The sequence below is a fragment of the Panthera onca genome, chromosome B1, assembly GCF_046562875.1.
Source record: "Panthera onca isolate mPanOnc1 chromosome B1, mPanOnc1 haplotype 2, whole genome shotgun sequence".
Classification (NCBI taxonomy): Eukaryota; Metazoa; Chordata; class Mammalia; order Carnivora; family Felidae; genus Panthera; species Panthera onca.
Genome location: NC_138342.1, coordinates 35,318,103 through 35,341,338, shown reverse-complemented (window position 1 = coordinate 35,341,338; position 23,236 = coordinate 35,318,103). Strand labels below are relative to the sequence as shown.

General features: G+C 40.8%; 1 long non-coding RNA gene and 1 pseudogene across 2 annotated transcripts in view; one reads left to right on the top strand and one right to left on the bottom strand.

The window, feature by feature from the left end:
- LOC144616190 (uncharacterized) overlaps positions 1-23,236 on the bottom strand; it is an 89,460-nt gene that overhangs the window by 30,771 nt on the left and 35,453 nt on the right. The window contains exons 2-3 of one of the 2 annotated variants that reach the window (XR_013555304.2): positions 6,334-6,540; positions 4,222-4,289 (exon numbers count right to left, since the gene is read on the bottom strand). This is a non-coding gene — a long non-coding RNA (uncharacterized LOC144616190). The remainder of the gene's footprint in view (positions 1-4,221; positions 4,290-6,333; positions 6,541-23,236) is intronic. The other variant, XR_014137573.1, reaches the window with a different exon arrangement.
- Positions 19,658-21,168, top strand: LOC132693118 (TOM1-like protein 1 pseudogene; annotated as a pseudogene).

Sequence of the window (23,236 nt, the reverse complement as noted above, 5' to 3'; positions counted from 1 at the left end):
GCCTTTGGGTGGGGGTGGGGGGGGACAGGAAAATGGTGGGCAGTGCACAGGCTTTCCTCGGGGAAGGCAGGAATTCTGTTCCTTACGATCTCTACAGCCCCTACAGCAGTGCTTGGCACACAGACAGCGCTCAATAAATACCTGGTATGATGCACCATGCCAGGCAGTGTGAAGGTAAAGGAGACTGTAACCCAGGCCTTTCCCCTTGTTTTACATTAGTCAGGAGGCAGACATTTTTAAAGAAATAATTACAAAGTTAGCTGGGGGAAAAATGGTACTATGACAGGATTTCCAGTGGAGTCTAGACCTCGACAATTCATTTTATTTTCAAAGCTGGAAAAACTTCCATCTAAGATGCTGTCAGCAGTTTCTGTCCTATTCATTGGAGTCCTGAATTGCCTTGACAATGTATACGTTACAATAGCACAAAGGAGAGGGTGGTCAACCATCCTGGAAAACCTGAGCTCAGGGAAGACAACAGGTAAGAAAAGTCACCTGGTGAGGTTTTAAGGGATGAACTGTGGTTGAGGAAAAGGAGGTAAGAACATGTTTTGTACATGGGGAGGAGTGTGTGCAAAGTCATAAACTTGCGCAGCAGTGTGGTATGTTCAGGGAAGCATAGGCATTTGCTCTGGGCAGAACATAGGGCTCTGTGAGGAAGCAGCCAAATATGGATCCAACTTTACCCAGGAGCCAGATGCTGGAGGACCTTGTACGCTGAGCTTACAAATGTAATTGCAATAGGGAGTCGCTAAAGCATTTTTAAGCAGGGAAGTGAGATGACAAGATGTGTGCTGTGAAAAAAAATTAATAATGATTGAGAGAATTTAAGGGATGGATTTGATGGAGACAAGACCAGAAGCAGAAGAAGAGGTGAGAATTGCAATAGCCTAGGTAAATGGTAACAAGGGTTTGAAGCAAGTACTACTAGTAGGAAAAGCTACAGTGTGCAGGGCACAGAGCCAACACATTGTAAGCATTATCTTACTGAATTCAGAGACCTAGGGCAAGAAAAACCACGGGGTGGCGGGGGGGGGGGGTGTTGGGGTGGGAGGGTGGGGGGAGGTGTTGAAAGACTATAGGTGGGAGGATCAGCAGTGATGTACTGGATGTGGGGAGGTAAAGGAGAGGGGAATGTAGAATGATTTCCCTGTTTTGTGACTTGTTGATGGCAGTGTCTTTGATCCATTTAGGGAAGATTCAAGGAAGAATATTATTTCGGGAAAATACCATGGGTTCCATTTTCAATATGTAGAGTTTGAGGTGCTCATGGAACTTTTGTGTAGAAATGGACAGTTGAATAAATGTGTCTGCAGCTCAGAGTTTTAGGCAAGAGACATGTTTGGGAATTTCCGCATATATAAATGGAGGTACAAAGGTGGGTAAAGAAGGAAGACCACACAGATGAAAAAAACAAAAAAACAAAAAAACAAAGCAGAAATGGAAAACACCAATATTTAATGACGGGCAGAGAACAAAGAAAAGGGAGGAAGACTTAGAAGGAGTGGTAGTTAGGGGCGCCTGGGTGGCTCAGTCAGTTAAGCGGCCGACTTCGGCTCAGGTCATGATCTCGCGGTCCGTGAGTTCAAGCTCCACGTCAGGCTCTGTGCTGACAGCTCAGAGTCTGGAGCCTGTTTCAGATTCTGTGTCTCCCTCTCTCTGACCCCCCCCCCCCCCGTTCATGCTCTGTCTCTCTCTGTCTCAAAAATAAATAAACGTTAAAAAAAAATTTTAAAAGAAGGAGTGGTAGTTAGAGAGACAGGCTGAGTACCAGAGAGGATGCTGTCAAGATGGCCACAGGAGAAGACAGGTTCAAAAAGGACAGAGTGGTCAACATTGTCAAGGCTGCTCAGATATATTCATTACATTTATTTGGATATGAGAGGCATCATTTATTCTTTCAATGGGGTTTACCTGCACACTGACGTAATACCTACTGAAAACTTTCTTGCCCATTGGAATAAGGCAAAAGATGGATGAAAAAGTACCCTCTGAAACTGATGGCAGAAAAGATCAGTGCCTAGCATTTGAGATTAGTCATCTACTGCAAGTAAGTCAGCCTACAATGGCCCAGCAATGTGCTCAGTAGGAGGACACTGAAGTATGAAAACATGAAACAACCACCTACTGTATTATATGGCGACTTGCCTGGCATGAATTCATAGACTGTCAGAGTTGAGTGGGTGTGTATGCTTTTTGTTAAGAATAACAATGGGTTGGGGTGCCTGGGTGGCTCAGTCGGTTAAGCGTCCGACTTCAGCCCAGGTCATGATCTCGCAGTCTGTGAGTTCGAGCCCCGCATCGGGCTCTGTGCTGACAGTTCAGAGCCTGGAGCCTGTTTCTGATTCTGTGTCTCCCTCTCTTTCTGCCCCTCCCTTACTCATGCTCTGTCTCTCTCTGTCTCAGAAATAAATAAACATTAAAAATTTTTTTTAAAAAAAAAGAATAACAATGGGTATTGGGAAAAAAATGGCCAATAAGCACATGAAAACATGATCAACATCACCAATCATTAGGGAAATTCAAATCAAAACGACAATGAGATACCACTTCACACCCATTAGGATGGCTGTTATTAAAAAACAAAAACAAAAACAAAAACAAAATACAGAAACTAAGAAGTATTGGTGAGGATGTGGAGAAACTGGGACCCAAGCCATTACTGATGGGTATATAAAATGGTGCAACCACTGTGGCAAAAAAAATTTTGTCTTCAAAAAATTAAATATGGAATTAACATATGATTCAACAATTCCACTTTTAAGTATATGCCAAAAATAATTGAATGCAGGGACTCAAACAGGTATTTGTATACTCATACTCTTAGTAGCATTATTGACAATAGCCAAAAGGCTAAAGCAACCACTTGACAAATGAATGGATAAAGAAACTGTGGTGTGTGTGTGTGTATATATATATATATATATATATATATATATACACACACAATGGAATATTATTCAGCCTTAAAAAGGAAGGACATGCTGGCATGTGCTAAAACATGGATGAACCCTGAAAACATTATGCTAAATGAAATAAACCAGTCACAAAAGGACAAATATTGTATGATTCCACTTACACCAGGCTGCAAGGGTAGTCAAATTCATAGACAGAGAAAATAGAATGGTGTTTGCCAATAGCCTGGGGAAAGGAGGAATGGGGAGTTATTATCCAGTGGGTACTGAGTTTCTGTTTGGGAAGAACCAAAAGTTTCTAGAGATGAATGGTGGTGGTGACTGCACAATATATTTCCTGCCAGAGAACTGTATATTAAAAAATGGTTAAAATGGTAAATTTTATGTTATGTATACTTTGCCACAATACAACAATGAGTATTGGAGAAGAAGATGGAGTCTATTTTCTTCTAAGATTGCCTGAGAGAGAAAAGGTTCTGGTTGTAGAGGGCTAGAGATGAACAGTTTTTCAGAAAAGAAACATCCCTAGAAAGAAAAGACCCGTTGTCATGCCATAGCTTATAACACTAATAGAAATACTAATACTACCAATATTACTACCATTTATCGAGTGTTTATTATTGTTTTAGTAATGCTAAGTATTCTATGTAATTTTTCCATTTTCAAAAAAAATTTTAAGTGAAAGTGACTATGTCTAATTTGTAGATAAGGAAACTGGGGCTCAGAGATGTTATGTCAATTGTCAAAGTCACAAGGAATAAGAGGCAGAGTAAGGATTCAAATCCATCTGAGAGCCCATGCTCTCACCCCCTTTACCATGGTTTGGGACTCTGTACCCAACTACCATGCAAGGCTTCCATTTAGAATATGTTTTAATTTATCCAGAGAACTATTAGCATAGGAACTTGTCTTGTTCCTTAAGGTGAGAATAATCTCCACCAAAAACTAATCAATAGGTACTTGTCTTATGCATCTCTTGGTAGACGCAACATTGAGGAATGGCTGTCATATGGGGTCTGCAGCCAGGCAGCCTGGGTTCCCATCCTGTTTTTGTCCTTCTATTTGGTTAACTTTAGGTAAGTTACTTAACCTGCTGGAGCCTTAACTTCCTCACCTGAAAACAGGCATGATATGCTAGGATCAAGTGAGTCCACAAATGTAAAACAGATAGAATGGTGCCTGGTCACTAGAAAGAGTCAATCAGCATTAACTACGTTATCTTTTATTATTTTAAACCATTTTGTGCCTCTGGTGCTAATAGTGGATCATCCACACTGAAGAACAAATTTGAAAAATCTGGAGGTACCTGAAAAGCTCTGGTGTGTTCTCAGGACCAATCTCCAGCCTCCTCTCTGCAGCTCTCCAGTGCTAACCCTGAGGAAAGAATTCAAGCAGAGAATCTATTGTGTGCAAGCACTGTGCCAGAAGCGAAAAAGATGAAAAAGATTTCATCTGGATCCTTGAGGAGACCCTACTAAGACAGAGAGATGGGCATAAACAAATAACTGAGATACAATATGCTACAGGGTAAGAAAGGGCTGTGCTTCAATTGCCATGGAGACAGATCTAGAAATAATAAAGTTGTCTGGGTTCTTACTGCTTCCTTTAAAATATCTCATTAGTTTACAGGCTCTCAGAGTGGGAAGTCACCTCCAATGTCACCAGTGGAGTCCAACCTTTACTCTGTGGAAGTCCCATGGGCTGTACCTTAAGAAACTCACTCACAACTCAATCTTTTGTTTTCTTCTCTTGCATGGATGTGGACTGCACACTTGGAATTCAAAGAAAGGAAAGTACCCTAAAAAAGAGGAGGGGATTAAGAGTACACTTGTCTTTTTTTTTTTTTTTTTTTTTTTTTTTTTTTTTTTTAAGAGTACACTTGTCTTAATGAGCCCTGAGTAATATATGGAGCTGTTGAATTGCTATACTGTACACCTGAAACTATTATAATACTGTATGTTAACTATACTGAAATTATAATACATAGATACATACATCCTTCATCAAGAAAAAAACCCCAGAAATTCAAAGTTATTATTTCCCAGAGGACAACTTCGGGATATGTATCAGGAAGGATATCTTTCATCAGTGGTTTGAGAAGGAATCTCTACTACTTGCTTTTGTGCCCAGAGAGAAGAATGCCTAGGCTCCCCTGCAGGGCAGATCGGTTCCAAGTGGCTACAGAGCATGATCATCCCTTAAAATCATAAATATGGGCCACTGACACATACAGAAATGCTCTTTTATTCATGAGAGCCAAATACTAGAAGCAACCCAAATATCCAAATAATAATAGACTGATAAATAAAATGTGGCATATTCATACACTGAAATACTACAGAATGATGAAAAAGAACAAACTATGGATACACTCAACAATAGAGATAAACCTCACAGACACAATGCTGAACAACATTGGCCAAACACAAAAGAATATATACCGCATAAGTCCATTTGTAAAGTCCAAAAACAGGCAAAACTAATCTTACACATTAGAAGTAAAGGCAGTGGTTACCTCTGGACAAGAAGGAGGGGAAGTGGTTGGTAAGTGGAAGTAAGAAATCTTCTACGTTCTTGGTAATGTTCTATTTCTTGACTTGAGTGTTTATTTAAAATTTTTTTTTTAACATTTATTTATTTTTGAGACAGAGAGAGACAGAGCATGAGCAGGGGAGGGTCAGAGAGAGAGGGAGACACAGAATCCGAAACAGGCTCCAGGCTCTGAGCTGTCAGCCCAGAGCCCGATGCGGGGCTCGAACTCACGGACCGCGAGATCGTGACCTGAGCTGAAGTCGGACGCCCAACCGACTGAGCCACCCAGGCGCCCCGAGTGTTTATTTTATAATAATTCATTCAGGTGTACATTTATGATTGATGTACTTTTCTTTATACGTATTTCAATATAATTGGCTTATTTAAAAAGAGGAAGAGAGAGCACCTGGATGGCTCATTTGGTTGAGCATCCGGCTTCGGCTTAGGTCACGATCTCATTGTTTGTGGGTTTGAGCCCCACATCTGGCTCTGTGCTGACAGCTCAGAGCCTGGAGCCTGCTTAGGATTCTGTGTCTCCCTCTCTCTCTGCCCTTCCCCTGCTCGCACTCCGTCTCTCTCTCAAAATAAACATTTTTTAAAAAATAAATAATAAAAAAAGGAAGAGAAATTACAAAAAGAAAAATCCTAACCTAAAGCAAAGTAAAAGGGTACAACTAGATTAGGCTACTTGCCTTCTCAAATAAAAATGACCACCATTGCCTATAGGAGTAACATGCCTTCTCATTTAACTAGCATTTGCACTCACTGTCCTTTACCAAAGCAAGCAGACATGCCACCATTTATGTGGCAGAGTTTTGTCACCTTAGAGGCAGCTAGTCTCCCTATACTCAAACAAGGTTTTGCCTTTGACTCACACAAAAATTACCTTTGTGGCCAGGGAGCAGGCTATTTTTGCAGACAAGTTTAGCCATTTAAAGGTTAAAATATCCAAGAAACGTAATACAAGACGGCATGACGTAGATACCAGGGATGTGACATAGAAGCACTGTATCTATGTCTCAAGAGGCGAAAATCCTTGGGGGGTCTTCTTTGCTGATTAGATTGCACCTGGGGTTCAGGTCTGGTCATCATGCTGTGAAAAGGATAGAAATCAATCAGACATGACCTCAGAGAAAGATCATTATGATGAAAGAACTTGAATGCACATCATGGAAGCAATGACCGAAAGATCTTCCCAGTCCATGTGCCTTGGCATTGTGCTGTGCTCTGAATTCTCTAAAGCTGTGCCTGGAGCTGGATCACTCAGCTCTTGAGCAGGACCTGGACAGCTGAAGACCCATGCCAGCCAGCTCTGGCCCAGGCAGCTCTGGTAGGTTCTGTGCAAGAACTGTCCAAGCATTGTGGGGTCTGTGGATGCCTTTCACGGTCCCCCAGGAGGAAGACATGAAAAGTGACATTGGCACCTGCTACTCGGCCTGGATATACTGAGCTTAAACAAGATCTATCACCTCTACCTCTACTTTGGCAGCCAGAGGCAGAGCACATCTCCCCATCCTGGAAGTGGGGTGGAGAAGCTGCTGCTGAAGTAGTCAGTCCCTATTCCAGGTGCCCAAAGGGCACGGTTACCCTAAGGACACCAGGTGGAGGCAGGGAGTAGAAGGAGTGCTCCAGTGGGTGTGATCACTGTGCTGTCCAGAGCCTCTTTCTTCACACATAACAACCACTTCCCTCTGCGTGTAGCTGATATACCCCTCCAGGAGATATCCGTACTGCTGAGCGTCTGCTCTAACAATGCACATGCATTCTGCAAAATAGAGCTTCAGCATATTTTGAAATACTTAACATGAAAACATTCAATTGGATTAGTAGTCCTTTCTCACCAACATTAGAAATTTCAACATTATATTTGTCAATGAAAGTGAAGAAAGAGCTATTAGAGCCTATAATTATAATTTCAACTGCTGTATGTCTTTTACAGGCTGAAAAAATGGTATTAAATTTTTAATCACAGCTTCTTGTCCATCACAACTATTGAGAATTTGAAGAATTCATCATTAACAAGTCTTGATCAGGAATTATAAGTAGCCATTTCAAACATAAAACCTGATACTAAAGGTTATGTTCATGGAATCAAACTAAGCTTTCATTTTCAAACCTTTGAAAAGATTTTATTTGGAAGCTTTCTACAGTTTCAATATTTAATATGTTCCCTAGTATTTTATATTTTATTTTCCTCTCATAATTATATATTATAAAGAAAAAAATGTAATGAATTTTTCACCAATCCCCAGACAGACATTCCTAATTCCTCTCAGGTTCACCCTAGGGTACTCTGCAAATATCATCTTCAGTATCTGCCTTAGATTTCAAAAGGTTGGGAGACACTGGTAGGAAAAAAAAAAACGTTAATGTAGAAAGAGAAACATCACGGAGAATCAAATTGGAAGAACTGATATGGAGGCCATAAATTCAGTTGTTCTGAGCATCCTCAAAGGGGTAGACTTGGTCCTCAAGTGAAGGCTCCAGGGAGATGGCTTTCAGTCAAACCCCAAGAGTCAGCTCTTTCCAGAGAGAGACCAGGAATGTTCTGACAGAGTCTAGCTGACCACTTGGCAGAATGGTATAGATGGAGACTAAAATTTTAGAGCATGACTGACCTAGGGAACCTGTACAACCTCTTTTGACCTTTATATTCTATGACTCCATACCAGCCAGTTCAGGAAGACTTCCAGGCTCTCTCTCCCTGGCATTTCTTAAATTCTTGGTATGGAAAGACATGAAATCATCAAGGAATAAATAAAAAGCCACTGGCATGCCAGGCCTGGCATAAACATGTTGAAATTAAGATCAATATGATGGGGCGCCTGGGTAGCTCAGTCAGTTGAGTGTCCAACTCTTGGTTTCAGCTCAGGTCATGATATTGTGGTTCGTGAGATCGAGCTCTGTGTCAGTGCTGATACCACAGAGCCTGCTTGGGATTCTCGCTCTCTCTCTCTCTCCTCCCCCACTTCTCAACTCATGCTTGCTCTCAATTTCTCTCAAAATAAACTAAAAAAAAATTTTTTTAAAGATCAATATGATGCACACAGGAGTATCTCTGTGCCTACCGTCTTTAACCTTGAGAAGACATATGGGGACACAGACATTGACCACAGCCCAGGATTCTAGCCTTTATTAAACCATCCACTAACTACTAGATACCGGGAAAGTCAATTTCCTTCTAATTTAATTTTCTTATCAATACAAACAATGGGGATGAGATGGAAAAGCTTAATTGATTTCCAAGGGGGTTCGCAGCTGTAAATTTTTATCTAAGATTGTAGATATAACTTCTCTTGGTTTAACTGTTCTTACATATACAATGAATACAAAAAGGCCTCTCTCACACAGGGTAGTTCAATTCAACATTACTAAATAAACATACACTGTATGTCAGGCTCTATGCTGAACACATATCAAACCTCAATAGAAAGGAGAGACTACAAAAAAGCAGGTTAAAAGCCAGCATACACAATGAGGCCCTTAAAAGACCTTAAGGCACTGAAATAACTCAGGTAATATGGAAAATGAGGATGTGGAAGAACAAAACCAAGATGGTGGCCATCGGGGAAACAAAGTAAGTTCTCCCACCAATTGCGTCCCCTATAGCAGCACAGCAACATTGTGTGTGCCTTGAACAAAAGACAGTCCATAGCTATTTTAGGACCTAGGGCTTCCTGAGAGGGACAGGAAATAGAAGACTGGTGACTGAACAACAAATAAGCATGAGTGGCACCAGCAGGAGAGGCACCAGCTGGTTTACCTAAGACAAAATGGAGACAAATTCCTAAAAAGTTACTGATGGAGTTCTAGAAAGCCAGAAGGTTCTATAAAGAGCACACATGCTCAGCAAAACCTTATTAGCCTGCTTGGGAAAGAGAATATACCTACAGCAGCTGTGGATGAGTTTTGCAGACTGAAGTTATCCAAGAATTCCACCCATGCAAACGCAAGTCACCCATGTTAATGTTACATGGTGTCTTCCATTCATTTATCAACGTAATGCCATTATGTAATATAACTTTGCCACAACAGCATTTGTTCTATATGCCAGATAATCCCAGAATGCTGGGAAAGGGAGATTTTCTACGAGGCAGTGTTCTTTGAGACAAATTACTTCGGAGAATTCACAAACAATTAAATGGAAAGAGGAGAAGCCTCATAGAATGAATATGATCCGGTTCCTGTCATGGCATTCCAAAGCTAACTGGGTGCACAGACATGCATTCAACTATCAGTGTGCAAACACTGTGAGGACGGGACCGGATAACAAGTGTTAACAGTGCCATGAACCACAAACCACGATGTCCATCACATATAAGGTGCAGCAGTAGTGGTATTGTCACAGGGCAGTTCCTCATTTAGACCAACTTCCCTACAATAAAAAGGCATAATTTTTCTCTCTGATCATTTGAGTAGCATCTAAACAATGTCTGTTTCTAAAAATCATTATTCTAGGCAAGGCTATGTTTGTCACTCAGCTGCGCTGTGTCATTTTAACCAAGCGTCCTAACACCACTTCAGTCCATTATATAATCCCCAGTTTTCCCCCATTCTGAATGTCTTTGTTGTTTATTGCTCTGCTCTCGCACAGAACTTGTCTGAAAGGTCTGGGTGCTTTCAATCGGGCCTTATCAGAGATCCTGGTTATTGGAACTCTCTGTATTTTACAGCCTCCATCTCATTAATGCCAGCACTAATTTGTGGTCCCATCCAATACCACCCCCATAAGATCTGCATGAATACTCACTGGATTTCAATCTGCCATTCAACAAGCATGAAGTCCTTTATGTTCATTATTAGCCAATCAAACAGCTCCAGTTCCTTTTCTCTGCATTTTTTTTCCATAGTGAAATCATTTTGTTATTATCCCAAAGCAGTTGCTTGGTAGGAAATATTAGAGAAAAAACAATGACAACGGTTAACAGCCCTTCCTCCTCTTCCTTTTCTCCAGCAAATGCAACTGTTTTAACCTGTTCCTGAGACCTTCAACAGCAACTCCAGTTCCAATTGAGTCGCCAATTTGTTTGTGAAAATCCTCCTTCCCTAAGATAGCTCTTACCCTGAGATACCTTGCAGTATATTATAAAATGGGCCTATTTTTTACCCTCCGAGAAGCAGAAGGACTGTTGAGATGAAAACTAATCCATGCTCCAGCAGAGAATTAAACCAGGTTGCCAAACCCAAGTGGACGGATGGACTCAGTGCCACGTGTGCTAGGGTGACCTCATTCTGAGACCTACCACCTTCTTGTTCTGAAAACTGGAGCCTGGGGTCATTGTCATGGAATGCTCCTTCATTCAATTTACATGGTTAAATGACCTCCCTTTCACATCATTTCAACCCCATGCATCATTACCAAAAGTACTCCATTCTGCTATAATGTTCTGCATTTCTTGTTCCAACAAATGCCTTGTCCTTCAAGGTCCTCCTGTCATTTTCTGTTCTGCAACAAATTACGCTTGCAAAAATGGGCTCAAGAAGGTTTGGGTTTTCTTATTTTGAGATAAATTAAAATCAGGGTGAAAGTTAGTAAATAAAGGGAAACAATATAGAGCAGAGTGTCTGGTTCAGCAGAAAGACTGAGCAAATTTCCAAAAGGGTCATTTTTTTCTCTTTCCTTTTTAATGATCAAAGGCAGAAAATCTCAAAAGTGAGTATTTTCTCACACAATAAGGATCTGAGAACTATTTTTTTTTCACCTCCTACTGAGACCTGGTTTCGCAGGCTGTGTTCCCCAGGAAGCAGACTCTGAGATGCTGATTTGGGTACAGAGGTGTATTTGGGAGTGCCCTTGGTTCAATGCCCATGGGAGAAAGGGAACAGAGCAGGATAGGGCAGAGGGGGAAGCTGGGCTATGGAGCAGGTACAACAAGTCTCAGCCAACCCCAGAGGGAAGTCTGGACCAAGAATGGCCCTTCCGAGTTCTCCCCAGCCAGGAGAGGGGGAGGGGCTTTTATATTTTAGCACCATGGGATGAAGGCTGTCCCCAGTCGGGGGGTGTAACCTTGGGCTCCACCAGGTGGCAATTCCCAAAGACAGATATTAGCCAACAACCTTCTCAGTAGCTAGAGGACTGAGCCCTTTAATCCTTAAGCAGGGGTCTGGGCAATGCATCACATCCTCCAAAGAAGGGTAAGCCCTTATAATATAAAATTTCTGATTAACCACCTTAAGCTGAAATAGGTTCCATGGAAGATGTTTTGCCAAAGCTATTTTTTTTAAGTTTACTTATTTATTTTGAGACACAGAGAGGGAGAGAGACAATCCCAAGCAGGCTCCACACTGTCTGTGCAGAGCCCGATGCTGGGCTCAAACTCACAGAACTGTGAGATCGTGACTTGAGCTGAATTCAGTTTAACCAACCAAGCCACCCAGGTGCCCCCAAAGCTATTTTTTAAGAATGTTTATTTATTTTTGAGAGAGAGAGTATGAGTGGGGGAGGGGCAGAGAGAGGCTGCTGGGGGAGAGAGGACCCCAAGCAGGCTCTATGCTGACAACAACGAGCCTGACATGGGGCTCAAACTCACAAACCTTGAGATCATGACCTGAACCAAAGTCGGTCGCTCAACCAACTGAGACACCCAGGCGCCCCATCACCAAAGCTATTTAAATCCTGATTTGATGGCTGGCATCAACAACTGCTCAACAGTCTGATCCTTATGGGTTCAAACATGTCTATACACTAAAGATGTTGTGGTTCATGATGGCCACGAAGAAAAATCCTGAATTCTTCTCCTCCCGTGGACACACCGAATCTACAACTACATGTGGCACAATTTCCTCTGGAAAACAAACAAACAAACAAACAAAGCCAAAACTAGCTGAGAGACTCCTACATATCCAGCAAATGAGAAGAAACCCACATCCAAGCAGGGAGAAGTGAAGACAGTCTCACCATAAACCACACCCTGCGGTGGCAACTCACAATGGTGAGGGAGCTCAAAATACTGAGCTTCTCTCTGAGGAGCAAAAGGTATGAAACCAATATTGGGAACCCCAAATCTTTTATTTATTTATTTATTTTTGAGAGAGAGCCAGCCAGACAGAGCACAAGCAAGGAAGGGGCAGAGAGAGAGGGAGACACAGAATCTAAAGCCAGCACAGAGCCCGATGCAGGGCTCGAATTCATGAACTGTGAGATCATGACCTGAGCTGAACTTGAATGCTCAACTGACTGAGCCATGCATGTACCCCATGGGAACACCAAATCTTAAGACCTGCATCTGAAGGATGAGCCCCCAAAACATTGTGTTTTCAAAGTCAACAGGGCTCGTGTCCAGAGATCCACAAGGCTTTAGTACAAACTGAGAAACATTTCTAAAGGACTCATCCTCACCAGGGTCCAGATTAAAAAGTGCCCAGACTTGGAGGGAGCCAAGATGGCGGAACAGCATGGAAGTTTTTTGTGTGTCTTGTCAATGAAATACAGTCAGACCAACACTAAACCATCCTGCACACCTATAAAACTGATCTGATGATTAACAAAACAATCTGCACAACCTGAACCACAGAATTCAGCAAAAAAAAGAGAAAAAATTCATTTTTATTTTCAATTTTTATTAAAAATATCTTTCTTTAATTTTTTTACTATATTTTTTATTTTTGTGTAAATTTTTCAAATTCCATTTTACTCCCATCATTTTATTTTAGTCTACTTCAGTGTATTAACTTTTCAAATTTTCAAACAATTTCCTTTTTTTTTCATTTTTCTCTTTTTCATTTTTCTTTTTCTTGAATAAAGAGAAAAAATTCATTTTTATTTTTATTTTTTATTAAAAATATTTTTCTTTAATTTTTTTCTACTATATTCTTTACTTTTGTGTATATTTTTTCAAATTCTATTTTACTTCCATCATTTCAATTTAGTCTACTTCAGTGCATTCATTTTTTTCAAATTTTCAAACTATTTCCTTTGTTTTTCTTTTTTTCTCCCTTTTTTCTCTAATCTATCAAGCCACTTTCTTTTTTTTTTTTAATTTCTTTTAACGTTTATTTATTTTTTGAGACAGAGAGAGACAGAGCATGAACAGGGGAGGGTCAGAGAGAGAGGGAGACACAGAATCCGAAACAGGCTCCAGGCTCTGAGCTGTCAGCACAGAGCCCCACGCGGGGCTCGAACTCACAGACCGTGAGATCATGACCTGAGCCAAAGTCGGACGCTCAGCCGACTGAGCCACCCAGGTGCCCCTTTCAAGCTACTTTCAACACTCAGACCAAAACACACCTAGGATCTAGCATCATTTATTCGATTTTGTGTGTGTGTGTGTTTAATTTTTTAATTTTAATTTTTTCTACCTCATTAATTCCTTTTCTTCCTTCAAAATGATGAAATGAAGGAATTCACCCCAAAAGAAAGAGCAGGAAGAAACGACAGTCAGGGACTTAACCAACAGAGATACAAGCAAGATGTCTGAACCAGAATTTAGGATCACGATAATAAGAATACTAGCTGGAGTTGAAAACATATTAGAATCCCTTTCTGCAGAGATAAAAAAAGTAAAAACTAGTCAGGATGAAATAAAAAATGCTATAACTGAGCTGCAATCACGAATGGATGCCGCAGCAGCAAGGATGGATGAGGCAGAACAGAGAATCAGCAACACAGAGGACAAACTTATGGAGAATAATGAAGCAGAAAAAAAGAGGGAGATTAAGGCAAAAGAGCACAATTTAAGAATTAGAGAAATCAGTGACTCATTAAAAGGAACAACATTAGAATCATAGGGGTCCCAGAAGAGGAAGAGAGAGAAATAGGGGTAGAAGGGTTATGTGAGCAAATCATAGAGGAAAACTTTCCTAACCTGGGGAAAGACACAGACATCAAAAACCAGGAAGCACAGAGGACTCCCATTAGATTCAACAAAAACCGACCATCAACAAGGCATATCACAGTCAAATTCACAAAATACTCAGGCAAGGAGAGAATCATGAAAGCAGCAAGGGGAAAAAAGTCCAAGGGAAGACAGATCAGGTTTGCAGCAGACCTATCCACAGAAACCTGGCAGGCCAGAAAGGAGTGGCAGGATATACTCAATGTGCTGAATCAGAAAAATATGCAGCCAAGAATTCTTTAGGCAGCAAGGCTGTCATTCAAAAGAGGAGAGATAAAAAGTTTCCCAGAAAAACAAAAATTAAAGGAATCTGTGACCACTAAACCAGCAAAAAATTTTAAGGGGGACCCTCTGAGGGGAGAAGAGATGAAAATATAAATACATACATACATACATACATACATACATAACCAAAAGCAACAAAGGTTAGAAAGGACCAGAGAACACCACCAGAAACTCCAACTCTACAAGCAACATAATGGCAATATTCATAACTTTCAGTACTCACTCTAAATGTCAATGGACTCAATGCTCCAATCAAAAGACATAGGGTAACAGAATGGATAAGAAAACAAGATCCATCTATATGCTGTTTACAAGAGACCCACTTTAGACCTAAAGACACCTTCAGATTGAAAAAGTAAGGGGATGGAGAACCATCTATCATGCTAATGGTCAACAAAAGAAAGCTGGAGTAGCCATACTTATATCAGACAGTCTAGACTTCAAAATAAAGACTGTATCAAGAGATGCAGAAGGGCATTATATCATTTAAGGTGTTTATCCACCAAGAAGTAAACATTTAAGTGCCAAATGTTGGAGCACCCAAATATATAAGTCAATTAATCACAAACATAAAGAAACTTATTGATAGCAGTACCATAATAGTAGGAAACTTCAACACCCCACTCACAGCAATGGACAGATCATCAAATCAAACAATCAACAAGGAAACAATGGCTTTGAATGACACACTGGACCAGATGGACTTAACAGATATATTCAGAACATTTCATCCTAAAGCAGCAAAATATACATTCTTCTCCAGTGCACATGAAACGTTCTCCAGAACAGACCATATACTGGGACACAAATTAGCCCTCAGCAAGTACAAAAAGATCAAGATCATACCATGCATATTTTCAGACCACAACACTATGAAACTCAAAATCAACCACAAGAAAAATAAGGAAAGGTAACAAATACTTGGAGACTGAAGAACATCCTACTAAAGAATGAATGGGCTAACCAGAAGTTAAAGAGGAAATTAAAAAGTATATGGAAGCCAATGAAAATGATAATCACAACCCAAAACCTCTGGGATGCGGCAAAAGTAGTCATAAGAGGAAAGTATATAGCAATCCAGGCCTTCCTAAAGAAGGAGGAAAGATCTCAGATACACAATCTAATCTTATGCCTTAAAGAGCTGGAAAAAGAACAAATAAAACCCCAAACCAGCAGAAGACAAGAAATAATAAAGATTAGAGCAGAAACCAATGCTATCGAAACCAAAAAAACCACAGTAAAACAGATCAATGAAACCAGAAGCTGGTTCTTTGAAAGAATTAACAAAATTGATAAACCACTAGCCAGTTTGATCAAGAAGAAAAAGGAAAGGACCCAAATAAGTAAAATCAAAAATGAAAGAGGAGAGATCACAACCAACACAGCAGAAATAAAAACAATAATAAGAGAATATTATGAGAAATTACATAAATAAATGGGCAATCTGAAAGAAATGGACAAATTCCTAGAAACATACACTATCAAAACTGAAACAGGAAGAAATAGAAAATTTGAACAGAACCATAACCAGTAAGGAAATTGAATTAGTAATCAAAAATCTTCCAAAAAACAAGAGTCTAGGGCCAGATGGCTTTCCAGGGGAATTCTACCAAACATTTAAGGAAGAGTTAACACCTATTCTCTTGAAGCTGTTCCAAAAAATAGAAATGGAAGGAAAACTTCCAAACTCATTCTATCAAGCCAGCATTACCTTGATTCCAAAACCAGACAGAGACCCCACTAAAAAGGAGAACTATAGACCAATTTCCCTGATGAACATGGATGCAAAATGCTTCCACAAGATATTAGCCAACTGGATCCAACAATACATTAAAAAAATTATTCACCACGACCAAGTGGGATTTATACCTGGGATGCAGGGATGATTCAATATCCACACAACAATCAACGTGATTCATCACATCAATAAAAGAAAGGACAAGCAAGAACCACATGATCCTCTCAATAGATGCAGATAAAGCATTTGACAAAATACAGCATCCTTTCTGGATAAAAACCCTCAAGAAAGTAGGGACAGAAGGATCATACCTTGAGATCATAAAAGCCATATATGAATGACCCAACACTAATATCATCCTCAATGGGGGAAAACTGAGAGCTTGAGGAACAAGACAGGGATGTCCACTCTCGCCACTGTTATTCAACATAGTATTGGAAGTTTTAGCCTCTGCAATCAGACAACACAAAGAAATAAAAGGCATCCAAATTGGCCAGGAGGGGGTCAAACTTTCACTCTTTGCAGATGACATGGTACTCTATATGGAAAACCCTAAAGATTCCACCAAAAAACTGCTAGAACTTATCCGTGAATTCAGTAAAATCGCAGGATATAAAATCAACACACAGAAATCGGTTGCTTTCCTATTCACCAACAATGAAGCAACAGAAAGAGAAATCAAGGAATTGATCCCAGGTACAATTGCACCAAAAACCATATAATACCTAGGAATAAATCTAACCAAAGCAGTGAAAAATCTATACACTGAAAACTCTAGAAAGCTTATGAAAGAAATTGAAGAAGACACACACAAAAAAATGGAAAAAGATTCCATGCTCCTGAATAGGAAAAACAAATATTGTTAAAATGTCGATACTACCCAAAGCAATCTACATATTCGATGCAATCCCTGTCAAAATAACACCAGCATTCTTCACAGAGCTAGAACAAATAATCCTAAAATTTTTATGGAACCAGAAAAGACCCCAAATAGCCAAAGCAATCTTGAAAAAGAAATCCAAAGCTGGAGGCATCACAATCCCAGACTTCAAGCTATACTACAAAGCTGTAATCATCAAGACAGTATGGTACTGGCACAAAAACAAACACTCAGATCAATGGAACAGAATAGAGAACCCAACAATGGACCCACAAACATATGGCCAACTAATCTTTGACAAAGCAGGAAAGAATACCCAAAGGAATAAAGATAGTCTCTTCAGCAAGTGCTGCTGGGAAAACTGGACAGCAACATGCAGAAGAATGAACCTGGACCACTTTCTTACACCATATACAAAAATAAACTCAAAATGGATGAAAGACCTCAATGTAAGACAGGAAGCCATCAAAATCCTCGAGGAGAGGGGCGCCTGGGTGGCGCAGTCGGTTAAGCGTCCGACTTCAGCCAGGTCACGATCTCGCGGTCCGTGAGTTCGAGCCCCACGTCAGGCTCTGGGCTGATGGCTCGGAGCCTGGAGCCTGTTTCAGATTCTGTGTCTCCCTCTCTCTCTGCCCCTCCCCCGTTCATGCTCTGTCTCTCTCTGTCCCAAAAATAAATAAAAACGTTGAAAAAAAATTAAAAAAAAAAATCCTCGAGGAGAAAGCAGGCAAAAACCTCTTTGATCTTGGCTGCAGCAACTTCTTACTCAACAGGTCTCCAGAGGCAAGGGAAACAAAAGTGAAAATGAACTATTAGCGCCTCATCAAAATAAAAAGCTTCTGCACAGCAAAGGAAACAGTCAACAAAACTAAAAGGCACATGATGTAACAGGAGAAGATATTTGCAAATGACATATCAGATAAAGGGTTAGTATCCAAAATCTATAAAGAACTTCTCAAACTCAACACTCAAAAAACAAATAATCCAGTGAAGAAATGGGCAAAAGACATGAATAGACACTTCTCCAAGGAAGACATCCAGATGGCCAACCGACACATGAAAAAATGCTCAACATCACTCATCATCAGGGAAATACAAATCAAAACCACAATGAGATACCACCTTACACCTATCAGAATGGCTAACATTAACAACTTAGGCAACAACAGATGTTGGCGAGGATGCGGAGAAAGAAGATCTCTTTTGTATTGTTGGTGGCAATGCAAGCTGGTGCGGCCACTCTGGGAAACAGTATGGAGTTTCCTCAAAAAGCTAAAAATAGAACTACCTTACAACCCAGCAATTGCATTATTAGGTATTTATTCAACTGATACAGGTGTGCTGTTTCGAAGGGACACATGCACCCCAATGTTTGTATCAGCACTACTGACAACAAAGTATGGAAAGAGCCCAAATGCCCATTGATGGATGAATGAATAAAGAATATGTGGTGTATATATACAATGGAGTATTACTCGGCAATCAAAAAGAATGAAATCTTGCCATTTGCAACTATGTGGATGGAACTCGAGGGTATTATGCTAAGTGAAATTAGTCAGTGAGAGAAAGATAAATATCATATGACTTCACTCATATGAGGACTTTAAGAGGCAAAACAGATGAACATAAGGGAAGGGAAACAAAAATAATATAAAAACAGGGAGGGGGACAAAACATCAGAGACTCATAAATATGGAGAACAAACTGGGGGGGTGGGGGTGGGAGGGGGGATGAGCTAAGTGGGTAAGGGGCCCTAAGGAATCTACTCCTGAAATCATTGTTGCACTATATGCTAACTAATTTGGATGTAAATTTTAAAAAACTAAAATTAAAAATAATAATTAAAAAAAAGTGCCCAGACTTTCTGTGAAAGGAGGTGTATCTGCTTGTCTGAAAGCAGTGGCCTGAGGGACAGGTATCTAATTTAACATACAGCAGGGGGTCTGCTGAAATACCCCCCAGGTATGGCTGCTGGCAGTGCCATCTTCCTACTTTCTTTCTGCCTTGCCCTGCTCACCAGCATCAACAGAAAGGAGCTCACACCAGCCTCAGGCACCCCGATTTTTGCGGCTGCCTAGATCTCACAGCTCGGGGGGCAGTGGAACTTACATCTGCGGGCCTTGTAGGACTGTTACCAATGGAGAAAGACTTCCTAACCAGCGACCACCTCAAGGCACAGCAAGAGGAACCTGGTCTTTCTGTGAAAGAACTAATAGCAGTGCATACTCTGAAAAGTTCAAGTCTGGAAGTTAAACTGGAACACCAATAATCTGAAGCATTTGGAACTGGTCACACATGAGCATCCTGTGGGAGTAGCGTCCTGTGCTACAAGATTCTGACTCTCCATTTCTTCCCAACCACTCTTTCCACCCAGAATGGCTTCTGTGGCTTGATCCCTAAGTGGTCTTCTAGGAAGACCATGTATGTTGACTGATGCCTACTATGAGATGAACAGAATCCTGCCTCTGAAACAATGTCATATCTGTATCCTACAAGTGATGGACAGAACACCCCAAAATACAAAAAGGCTACATATGCTAGCATTCAGACAGAAGACTGGGGCCAGTTCGTGCACGTGTGTCATAATTAACACTGCCCATCATGGGCAAAAAAGATGCAATAAAAGCTCTGAAGTAAAGGATTTCCCAAAACTACAATCATTAAGAAATCCAACTGACCTTGTCACTTACTGATCTGTGCACGCAGAACTGTGGTCCCAGTTTTCAATCTCTGATTGTGAAGAAGGAATTCATTAATGATAATCTAGTTAAGCTGCTGAATCCCAGGTATATCTTGCCATTAGACATTCAGAGTAGACTCTTAAATTTCATTAAGATTTGGTCACAGCATCTCCCAGGAGGTGTGGATGTAAGCGAAGTGAAAGAAGTGTAGCTTGACCTTCTTAAGAAAGGTGTTCAGTTTCCTCCCTCAGATGCAAGGATGAAACAGTAAGACAAGAGACTGCTCAGATCTCATTGAATTCTACTGAACCAGCTCTTCTTTCTATAATTGTTCTCAAGAGCTCTACTATTACACTGGTCCCACAACAGATTGGACAATTGCACAGTGAATTAGATATGGTGAAAATGAATGTGAGGGTGCTGTCCACCATACTGATGCAGACTCACCGTGTTCCTGGGTCTGAAAATCTTGAAGGCATAGAGCTACTGCAGAAACTTTATATAAAAGATGGGTCAGGAGACACAGGATGGGATCATGGATGTGCTTGTGGTAGTGGAGAATGAAAATGTAACTGTTGAGCTAATTCAAGTGAATGAGGATTTAGATAATGCTATCTTTGGATATGAGAGATTTACTCAAAAACAACGAAGAATTTTGGAGCAAAATAAGAACCAGAGGAAAGATGCCAATACCACCAGGGAAACTTAAGCCTCGTCCTGCGATCTCCTTGTGCTGAGTCCCAGCCCTCCAATGCGTGGGGCCACTCTGGGAGAGCTCAGCCACTCTGGGACACGAACGCTCAGCTTTCAGACTTACACTTCAGCTCTCCAAGTCCTGTTGTAACAAGTTGAAACCTACTCTTCATCCACAAGTAGATTTGCTAGCCTTGGCAAATACAGAAACATCCCTGTTTACCCAAAGGACCAGCCAAAATCTCCCCTCAAGTCTTACATATGAGAGTTTTCTGAAACATTCAAATGCAGTGTTACTATAGTTCAGTTAGTCTACAGACCATTCCAGCAACACTATCAAGCTGGAGACTGTCATCCTAGCCCAGCAATCACTCAGCAATGATGAAGAATGATCTCCAGCCACCCAATTACTACGAGGTAATGGAGTCTGACCCCTTAGCTCCTGCTGTCACTACAGAAGCTAGGTATGAAAACACTGATGCTTATCACCACAAAGGAGCTCAAAGCCACAGTGACTGCTAAGGTGAAAATGGATGACTGGCCTGTTAACTACATTAGAGGTGCTGATTCTCTAACAGGTAGACCCTGGGCAGCTCTGAAGCTCAGAAGACAAGACCTACTTACGAATCAAAATGGTGGAACACTTCTCCTCTGCAATAATGAGGTTTAGCAGAAGAGTAACAGTTCCAGAGTAACATCAGTGGTTCCTGACCACAGCATAAGGTGTATGTTATCTCAAAAGAACTTGGTTTAACATATATTCACTTTAAAACTTCAGCAGAGGGACGCCTGGGTGGTTCAGTTGGTTAAGTGTCCGACTCTTGATTTTGGCTCAGGTCATGATCTCATGGTTTGTCACATCGAGTCCCACGTCAAGCCCTGTGTCGGCTCTGTAATAACACCACAGAGCTTGCTTGGGATTCTCTCTCTCCTTCTCTCTCTCTCTCTCTCTCTCTCCTGGACATTCTGTCCCTCTCTCTCTCAAAATAAAAAATAAACTTAAAAAAAATACTTCAGCAGAAGAAAAATTCATTGCACTAATGCCAACCAGTTTAGTTCCGGCATCTTATGGTTCACAGGCCTTCCTCCATTTAGAAGAGAAATAAATCATCACAAACTGAGAGAAGGGTAGATGAAGATTCTTTTATTACAAAATAATAAGACTACTGAATACCTTCATTTAACCAACGTTGAATATAAAAGTCAATTTGTACTTCTTTATAAATAATACTCTTATTTAGAATGATGACTTGGAAAAGCCTGGATGATACAGTTTAATTATATTTCAGGTATCCCGAAGAGGTCACTGGGCTCTGTATCAGGTTGCCTTTGATTTGTTTTGATTCTCTTTTATCCTTTATAATACTGAAAGTTCCTTTTTCCCCCCTTTTCGCCACCATTTAATATTTCTATTTGGAAACAAAGACTATTGAGAAACATTCAGAATAAATTGTGATTTGTTTATGTCACAAATTACAATAACAAATAAATTACTATTAAAACCCAAAAATGTATATTCACCCCATGTTCATGAAATACAAACCTCTATTATGTCTGGTATAGAAGAAGTGGGTTGGCGTCTCAGTTCAGCTACCTCTGTGCCTTAAAGTAACACTTGAACTTCCCAAGATTCTGCTTCTTCACCATAAACAAAGATAACAGTATTTACTACATCTTCCTCAAAGGGTTACTTAAAGAGGCAATGGATGTGAACCCACTTTATAAACCACAAAATGCTATACAGATAGAGCTTCTACTATTTGGCACAGAGTAAGTGCTCAAAAGATATATGTTGAGTGGATAAAGGAATAGGGTTCTAATTCCCTCACCTTCCAGCGAGAGTTCATGGCTGCTGGCTTCCTTCCAGCACACCACCCGGTCTGGGTCTCAGTCTCGAAGTTTGTGTAAGAAACAGGAGGATTTAGCATGAAGCGGAGGGAGGCACACGCTTTACTGTGACAAACAGCACAGCAAAAAGACAGGAATTCTCTCCCCTGAGGTTATACCAGGAGAGATCTCCAGAAGCAACTGCTATCATTGTCTGGTTGAGTCTAAAAAAAAATAGCTCTTTATCAACGATGCCTCAACAGACATTATTTTTATAACATGCTCCAATGTTTGAGCAGAAGCGATTCAACAAGCTCTCCCGGCAAGCTGACTTGTTTTCAGGAATCTCCAAAACAGTCTCAGAGGGTGCGGGTCTGTGGGCCCCTCCCCATAGATCTAAAATCCCAGGCACCTAGGTGGCTCGGTCGGTTGAGCGTCTGACTTTGGCTCAGGTCACGATTTCGCGTTCTGTGGGTTTGAGCCTCCTGTAGGGCTCTGTGCTGACAGCTCAGAGCCTGGAGCCTGCTTCCATTTCTGTGTCTCCCTCTCTCTCTGCCCCTCCCCTACTCATGCTCTGTCTCTCTCGCTCTCTGTCAAAAATAAATATACATCAAAAAAAATTTTTTAATAAAATAAAATCCCCAAAGCTTGGGGCATGTGGGTGGCTCAGTTGGTTGAGCATCCGACTTCAGCTCAAGTCATGATCTCATGGTTCACAAGTTCGAGCCCCGTGTTGGGCTCTGTGCTGACAGCATAGAGCTTGGAGCCTGCTTCGAATTCTGTGTCTCCCTCTCTCTCTGCTCCTCCCCTGCTCATGCTCTGTCTTGCTCTCTCTCTGCTTCAAAAATAAA